We start from the raw sequence: 9,539 nt of genomic DNA on the forward strand, positions 1-9,539 counted from the left end.
GATGGGACCCTTAGAATGTGTATCGATTATCGGCAGCTCAACAAAGTTACTATAAAGAATAAGTACCCACTTCCCAGAATTGATGATTTGTTCGATCAGCTCCAAGGGTCTAGTTTCTTCTCTAAGATTGATCTTCGTTCAGGGTATCATCAGCTTAGGGTTAGGGATGAGGATGTCCCAAAAACAGCTTTTCGTACCCGTTATGGTCATTATGACTTCTTGGTTATGTCATTCGGTCTCACGAATACACCTGCTGCATTTATGGACCTCATGAACAGAGTCTTCCGTGAATACCTTGACTCTTTCGTCATAGTATTCATTGATGACATTCTCATCTACTCTAAGACCAAGGAAGAGCATGAACAACATTTGAGACTAACCTTGCAGGTACTTAGACAGCATCAGTTGTATGCCAAATTCAGCAAGTGTGAATTCTGGCTGAGATCAGTGACCTTCCTAGGGCATGTTGTGTCCGATCAAGGTGTAGAAGTGGACCCCAGGAAGACTGAAGCCGTTAAGAAGTTGCCAAAGCCTCTTACACCCACCGATATCCGTAGCTTTCTGGGATTGGCCGGTTACTACCGCAGGTTCGTGGAGGGATTTTCTTCCATTGCTGCCCCACTTACAGCCTTGACAAAGAAGGAATCCAAGTTTCAATGGACGGAGACTTGTGAGAAGAGTTTCCAGGAGCTCAAGGACAGACTCACTTCAGCCCCAGTGCTTACTCTGCCTAAGAGTGGCGAAAATTACACTATCTATTGTGATGCATCTAGGGTTGGTTTGGGATGTGTTCTTATGCAGGCTGGTAAGGTGATAGCCTATGCTTCCAGACAGCTCAAGGTTCATGAAAAGAATTATCCCACTCATGACTTGGAGTTGGCAGCTGTGGTGTTTGCATTGAAGCTGTGGAGGCATTATCTGTATGCAGTACATGTGGATGTGTTCACGAATCATAAGAGTCTTNCTGTGGTGTTTGCATTGAAGCTGTGGAGGCATTATCTGTATGGAGTACATGTGGATGTGTTCATGGATCATAAGAGTCTTCAGTACGTGTTCACGCAGAGGGAGCTGAATCTACGTCAACGCAGATGGTTGGAGCTGCTGAAGGATTATGACATGAATGTGCACTACCATCCAGGTAAGGCTAATGTTGTGGCTGATGCTTTGAGCAGGATGAGCATGGGGAGTACAGCCCACGTTGAGGATGAGAAGAAGGAGCTAGTGAAAGAGGTACACAGACTGGCCAGACTGGGTGTGCGGTTGGTTGACTCTACTAGTGGAGGTGTTTCAGTTCACCCTAGTTCTGAATCATCCCTGATAGTGGAAGTCAAAAAGGGTCAGCATCTTGATCCTGTGTTGATGGAGATGAAGGACTCAGTGCGTACCAGATGTAGATGATTTACGGACCAGGATTGTTGTNTCCCTGATAGTGGAAGTCAAAAAGGGTCAGCATCTTGATCCTGTGTTGATGGAGATGAAGGACTTAGTGTTGTTAAAAATGAACGAGTCTTTTGCTATGGGAGATGATGGCATACTTAGATACCAAAACCGATTGTGCGTACCAGATGTAGATGATTTACGGACCAGGATTGTTGCAGAGGCCCATGGTTCCAGATATTCCATACATCCAGGTTCCACAAAAATGTATCATGATCTTAAGCAGATTTATTGGTGGGATGGCATGAAGAAGGATATTGCAGACTATGTGGCTAAGTGTCCTAATTGTCAACAGGTTAAGGCAGAGCATCTTAAGCCTGGTGGTCTGACTCAGATTATTGAGGTTCCGACTTGGAAATGGGAGGCCATTAATATGGACTTCGTAGTTGGACTTCCGAGGACTAGGAGGCCACATGACTCTATATGGGTTATTGTGGACAGATTGACTAAGTCTGCCCATTTTATCCCTGTGAAGTCTACTTACAGGGCCGAGAATTACGCGAGACTCTACATTGATGAGATTGTGAGATGTCATGGGATTCCTTTGTCTATCATTTCAGATAGAGGAGCTCAGTTTACTTCGCATTTTTGGAGATCTTTCCAGAAAAGCTTAGGCACGCAGGTGAAACTTAGCACCGCCTTTCATCCTCAGACGGATGGACAGGCAGAGCGCACCATTCAGACATTGGAGGACATGTTAAGAGCGTGTGTGATTGACTTTAGAGGTAACTGGGATGACCATCTACCGTTGATAGAGTTCTCGTATAATAATAGCTATCACTCCAGCATTGGGATGGCACCATTTGAGGCATTGTATGGTAGGAGGTGTAGATCTCCAGTTGGGTGGTTCGAGGTTGGAGAGTCATCTATTTTGGGGTCCAGAGATCATTCATGAGGCCTTGGAGAAAGTTAGGATGATTAGGGACAGGTTGGCTATTGCTTACAGCCGACAGAAATCATATGCAGACAACAGAAAGTGGCCCTTAGAATTTAACGTTGTGGGGCCATATGAGATCCTACAGCGCGTTGGTGAGGTGGCCTATGAGTTAGCATTGCCTGCGGAGCTAGCTTCTGTTCATCCAGTCTTTCATGTCTCTATGTTGAAGAAGTGCCTAGGTGATCCAGCATCAATCCTACCTGTAGAAGGTTTGGGGGTTGGTGAAGACTTGTCCTATGAGGAGGTACCTGTGGAGATCTTAGACAGACAGGTCAAGCGGCTGAGGAACAAGGAGATTGCCACAGTGAAGGTATTGTGGAGAAATCATCTTGTGGAGGGTGCTACGTGGGAGGCTGAGGCCGACATGAGATCCCGATATCCCCATCTTTTCAACTCTTGAGGTTAGGCTTCCTACTCGTAAGACTATAGTTCCTTATCTCTTCGTATTTTGTTGCTATTGGCTGATTTTACATAGAAATTAAGTTATGATCTGATTGGCATTATGATGTGAAATGGTAGTGTCATTCCGGGACGAATGTTCCTAAGGGGGGGATAATGTAACGATTCAAAAAAAATTATATAAATAAGAATAAATAAGTATTTAAGGGCATAATTGTCCTTTCACGTTTTAAATGAATAAATAAATAAATAAATCAAAAACAGATTTGTATTTATTTATTTTAAATGTTATTTGACTAATTCGTGAATTAGTCTCCTAATCCAAATAGTCCTCTCTCTCTCACGCTTCTTAACTCTCTCTCTCACGTTCTCCATCTTCCTCACATTATTTCTGCCAAAATATCAGCAGTTTTCATGCTTGAAGAACTCACAAAAATTGTTAAGTAAAAGAAAAAGTAATCAAAACGTCAAGGCTAAGACAGGTTCGTCGAGAGAGGGGTACGTTGAAGTGAATTGGGAGTGGTTTGGAGGAGTTTTCCGGGCTGCAACATTAAAGTTTGAACATCGATTAAGGTATGGGTTCTCTTCTCTCTTGGCTCCTTTCCCAAGAGGTCCCTTACGATTCAAACTATTCATCTCGAAACTAAGGTTGTTCCCCGTTGCATGTCCCTGTCACTAGCTCCCTATGATCTTAGGTTGGGTATTATTGTTGATAGAATTTAGGGATACTTGTTTGTGGTGATAATCTCGTTTCGAGTATGTGTTCATGATGATGTGATTATATTTTATGTCTTTCGGAAAATATGAATGTATATATGTATGTATTTGTGCAAGATTTTGATCATGACTTTGAGTTTTTCTTTAGCATGTTAATAGATTTGAGAATACTCGTGTTCTATGTGCAATTAGAGGCTCTTAAAATCGTAATATTCACATGGTTGAAAAGCTATAAATTCTAGTCAAAACAAATGATCAAATCATCCCCCTAAACTTGTCTGAAGAACATTAACGAATGTATAAGAAACAAATGCTAAATTAACCCGTAAAAATGATGTGCAAAATTATGGAGTAATGTCCCAGAACCTGGAAATAAGTTCTAGACGCATTCTGGAAAATTTGAGCAAAAACGAATTAAAAAAAAATAGGTGAGGTCTTCAGGGATCGAACCCGAGACCTCACCAAAACATGCCTTAATAAAATAAATAAAGGGGAGTGCTGAAGGCGGGGCTCGAACTGGGGACAGGGGGGCTGGTGAAATTCGCAAAGAAAAAGAATGGGGCAGGGGGGAGTCGAACTCGCAACCTAGGGGGAGGAGGAGGAGAAAAATCAAGTAAATAAATAAATGGGAGGCGTGGGGTTCGAACCCACGACCTCCCAGAACGCGCGAGAAGGGAGAAAAAAAATAATTAAATTTTGCGAGGCGTGGGGATCGAACCCACGACCTCAGCGCTGAAGGGAAAGGCGCAAATAATAACGTGAGGCTGTGGGGATTCGATCCCACAACCTCACTGCCATTCCCCTATTTAATAAAAAAAAATAGAGGGGCTGTGGGGGTTCGAACCCACCACCTCACAGCCTCCTCTTCAGCGAAAATGAGAGGAAAAATAAGGGGGCTGTGGGGGTTCGAACCCACAACCTCCCCAATGAGGCGAATTTAATGAATAAATTAAAAAAAAAAAAAAAGAAAAAAAAGGGGATTGAATTAGAATTCTAATTAAAATAGAAAATTAATTCTTTCATGTATTGATGGAAATTTAATTTAGAATTCTAATTAAAATAGAAAATTTATTATTTTATGAAAATGTTGAGATTTAATTTATAGTTATAATGTTAAACCTCCGTATTGATACATAAGTCATACGTGAGTAAAATATTCAAGAATAATGTAATCTACTTTGATCAAAAATCAAGATCTTGGTATATATACACGATACATAAGTCTTGTAATACATAATCTTAGGAAAATAAGAATCACTTAACGAACTATAAATGAAGCCCCATGGCTTGTATGTATAGACACATAAGTTTAACATACGTTCAAAAATAAGTGAACCTAAGATGTACGTAATGAAATGAAGAATGGGGTGACAATCATGATGTGAGGCTAACGTATATGAAGAGAGCAAATCTCAAATGAGCCTAAGTAAATGTTACCAATACGTACTCATCAATGAGAGTGTAAGATAATGAAGAGACCAGTCTCTATAAATACTTTAATGAAAAATATTGAGTTTAAAACACTTAATACTAATAATGAGATGAGAAATCATCTATTGAGCTATGATGCCCTCATACTAGAAGCCAGCTTCCATGATGTATGAGTTGAATGTAATGGAACTTTATACTGAGCACCGATAGGCTAGCTATGAGCGGTGATGCCTTCTTTCGGGAAGGGCGGAGGTTCACGTAACTCTCATGAGATGAGACTGTCCGGCTTGCCGGGTATGGGTCTCCATACATCTCCTAGTCTTTAAACCTATATTGCCACTATAGGGATCTGGCGGGGTTAAATTCCCATATACGCTAGCATGTTATTGAATCGCTTTGGCCGGTGATTCCACCTCTTTTCGGTGTGGGGAAGACACTGGATTTCATGATGCTCACATGATCTATGTCGGTTAAAGTTAAAGTTCCCAATGAATGAATGAGGCCAGCCTCCAATGAATCATATAAAGAAATGAATGATACCGAAGGTGTTAGGATAGGATAATCAAGAGGTGAGCTAGATTCAGGTAATGACATTAGGTCATTCCTGATCATTGCACAGCAAACCCGATGAAAGTCTTAAACTACATCCTAGGTATAGCTGGTGTTCGCACTGGCCTATGAATGAATTGAAATGAAATACGAATGAATGAGTGAAGCAGACTCTGTGTTTGCTAAAGAAGGCTCCCTAGTTGAGGTCCCATATGTTGAGCCCTCATTTTGGAAAGTCTTAAGGTTAAGTCTATGATAATAAAGTCTCATGGTATATGAATGAATAGTATGACAGAAACTATGTGTTATATGTTATGTGCTATATGAATATGTTATGTGTTGTGTGCCATACGATAATTATAATGATGCATGTCACTCTCATGGCATAACTTTCCCAATCTCAATTTAGCAAGTCCACTGACTTGACTTCCAAACATCATGTTGTTAGAAAAGAGCTCTTCTTCCTCATGCATGTCCCTGGTGTGTGCTTGCATATACCCATACTTAGTACAAGTGTGTACTAATTCCATACAAACATCTACATTTAGGTGCAGGCACAGGTGGACGCTAGAGTTACAGGTTCGTTGTTGCAGCTATCCGGACGTCAGCATTCATCCGGAGTTTGGTAGGTCCTCATGCTTTCGAGGATGCTAATGTTTTACATTCTAGCGTAGTTTTAGAGTTGAGCTAGTGGAGCATGTTCCACTAGCGTTTCTTTCCTGTTTTGGTTCAGACTTTGTATTGGTGCTATTTTGGCCGTTATACAATTAATTCTTAATGAATTATTTCTTTCAGTTGCTTATCTCTTAAATGTTAGATTGTTGATGATGAACGATTACGAAATATTAAGAATATTTAGCAAGTATGATTAAAGAATCAAAAATTTCAAATTTTCCGCTAAAATTAATCTATGTAAAGTAAGAATGACGTAAGTAGGCTTGTCTGCGACCTCTGAGAGGTCAACGACGCCGGTCACGTCTGGGGTCTAGATCCTGGTCGTGACAAAACATGTCATTTTCATGCTCCAATCCATGTCCAAAAGTCACGGCTACACATTGCACACACGTAAACACATATTTTCAGAAAACATAGATTATCATTCATGCGATTCCAAACACTCCTGTATGAACATATTCATCAAAAGAACTCATTAAATGCCTAGTATCTACCAGCAGACATACCAACCTACAACCATCGATAAGAGCAAGTGACATGGATATGCAACGGGGAAACAATTCTAGTTTCCAGATTAGAATCGACTGAATCCTAGGGGTCTCTTGGGAAAGAAACCAAAAGTAAGAAAACCTATACATTTTCTATCATTCAAAACCTTTAACTTTCTACCCAAAACCTTCTCCAAAATCACGTCCAATTCCCCGCAACTTCAACACCAATTCCACGGAGAAACTTCCCTTTTTGCCTAACATTTTTGCTTATGTTTTGATTATATTTTTTTGTGTGAGTTCTTCAAGTTTGAAGAATATTAGTAATTTTTCTGCTTTAGTACTCTTGTTTGGCAGGGAAAACGTGAAAGAGAAGTGGAGAGACGTGAGAAAGATGAGTGTGAAAGAGTAGTTTAGGATTAGGAGTTTCAGTTTGGAAATTAGTCAAACTAGGACTCCTTAGTAATTTAAAGAAAATCTAATTTAATTAGCTTAGTTAAATGATCATAAAGCCCTTACGAATCAGATTATAAACCTCAAGTTAATTACATTTAATTGAAGCTTCCATTGGGGTTCGAATCCGGGTGGAGTGATCAACGCGAACGGGTAATTTCAGGTCAACATGACTCAAACCATCCACTTAGTTAAATTAATTAATAAATTAATAAATTCCTTAGGGTAATTACGATATTAACCTTGGCCTGTAAAAGACCATTTTACCCCTAGACCCTCCAAACCCACGATTTTCCCTTTTTAAGTTTGGTAAAGACTAATCTGAGTAAATCTTCATATTTGAGAGCCCTACACGGCTGGACCCAACCTTTTGTAGCTCAACTAACTCCCTAAGTTAGTAGGCTTGGCTGTAGCAAGGGTTCAGAGGTATGGTTTTACGCGCATCAATCCTTGTGAACCCGATCTAATTGTAGCCATTCTACACACATTAAGCATTACTTAGCATATCCATTTTCAGGGTTTTTACATCGATGATAAATTAAGATATGTGAATTATTAAAAAGCTTCAAGGTATGATCTATGTTAATAGATAAGGAGATTGACTTATCATCGACTTTTATAGAGATGAGTTGTAGTTTGGGTGACTAACAATGATGTATGGAGAATTCAGAGTTTTACGTATTGATAGATAGCTCAAATTAAAATATATGACTTAAGAATGATGCACTAGGTGATGTATAATTCTACATGGTTATTAATAATTTAGAATTGGATTAATACTACTCTATTGATAGGACTATATAGAATGTTATGATGTGCTATATATACATTTAATGGTGAATAGAGGTTATGATCTTATAGTATACAGAATAATTTGGGTGACCAAGAATTTTCCCAAGTGTTGGCATGATGTATGTGATGGGTTGGAATGGTATCTAAAGTATAGTGTGTGGAAGTGATGTGGAGTTAACTATGGTTGTTATTTAATACATATATTTCAATGGAAAGGCACTACCAAATTTGAAATTAAGGCTATTAGACTTGGTTGAGGCTCGTATTATCATGAAATGCTTAAATAGAAAGAGAGATAACCAAAATTTGAAACTATATTTGTTAAGAATACTTTGATATAAATGATGGTTTGGGAGTAAGGTAGATGATCATGGTGGTTATGTGTTCTGTTACTATTAAGAGTGTTGACTTCAGTGAATGTGTGGTTCAATAAATCAAGTATGTGTGCAATTATAATGGGGAATTGAATTTTTTTTATTGTGGGTAGCTAAAATTTAAAAAATAAGAAATCAAAGATATAGTATCAGAGGAATGAAAATCATGGATATGGACACTATAGAGGAAATATCTAGAGTTATTTGGCCGTGATTAGGTAGATTCCTATGTGACCAACAACTTCATTCTGGGCATTGTTTAGAGTATGAATCACTTTCTCCTTGATGATTATTTGATGTCTAAAGATCATATTTTAATAGCTTAAGCTCGGGAAAATATTATGTTATAAGGATATAATCTTGGTAAGTTTTGTGATGGTTGATGAACTATGAGTGTGTGATGGTTGGTTCAGGTTCACTCATGATTGTAACCAATATTTATTCATGATTTTAGCAAGGTTATTTTAGAAAATATTTATCTTGATGATTTTGTCAAGGTCTAGTGGAAGAATCTGTCAGTTGAAAAGTTCACTTGGGAATAGCGTCGTTGTTAGTTTAGCTTAAATACAACAAAAATTTTCATTGGAGTGTTGACATGGCTGCATTTGAGACATTATATGATAGGAGGTGTAGATCTCCAGTTGGTTGGTTTAATACTTTTGAGATGAGACAGAGAGTACTAATATTTTGGGAGTAATCATTGAGAGAACTACCCTTTTTATCATTGTGTTCCTTTGATCGTTTGAGGACGAACGATGGGTAAATTGGTATCTATTGTAACGAACCTTTTGATCGTTTTGAATACTAGAGTTTTTTTATTTCATAAAAGACTTCCGATAGATTCTTAATGGGTATTTTGGACTATTTGTAACTATATTATAAATTAGTGGGATAGTTTTAATAATTTATTTAGTTTGTGGTTAAAGAGAATATCATTAAAATATATAGTGGGTCACATTTACCATTTATTATAATTAGTCCTAATAATAATAATAATAATAATAATTAGGGGTTCCTATCTTGAGTTAGAAATATAATAGGAACGGCGGCACAATCACTAAGGAGGCGGATGAGTGGTTCAGGTAAGTTTAGTATGTATATGTGAATTTGATAAATTCTTTACATGTGAAAATAATTATTATTATAATTGCATTTGATTTGGGCAAAAATGTATCGCATATAATTTTAGTGAATATATGATTAGTTATTTTGTTATTGTGGATAAAGAGTAGTGGATAGTTATGTGGTCATGATTGAGAAAGGATAAGGATTAATTATATATATATA

The sequence above is a fragment of the Solanum pennellii genome, chromosome 6, assembly GCF_001406875.1.
Source record: "Solanum pennellii chromosome 6, SPENNV200".
NCBI classification, from domain to species: domain Eukaryota; kingdom Viridiplantae; phylum Streptophyta; class Magnoliopsida; order Solanales; family Solanaceae; genus Solanum; species Solanum pennellii.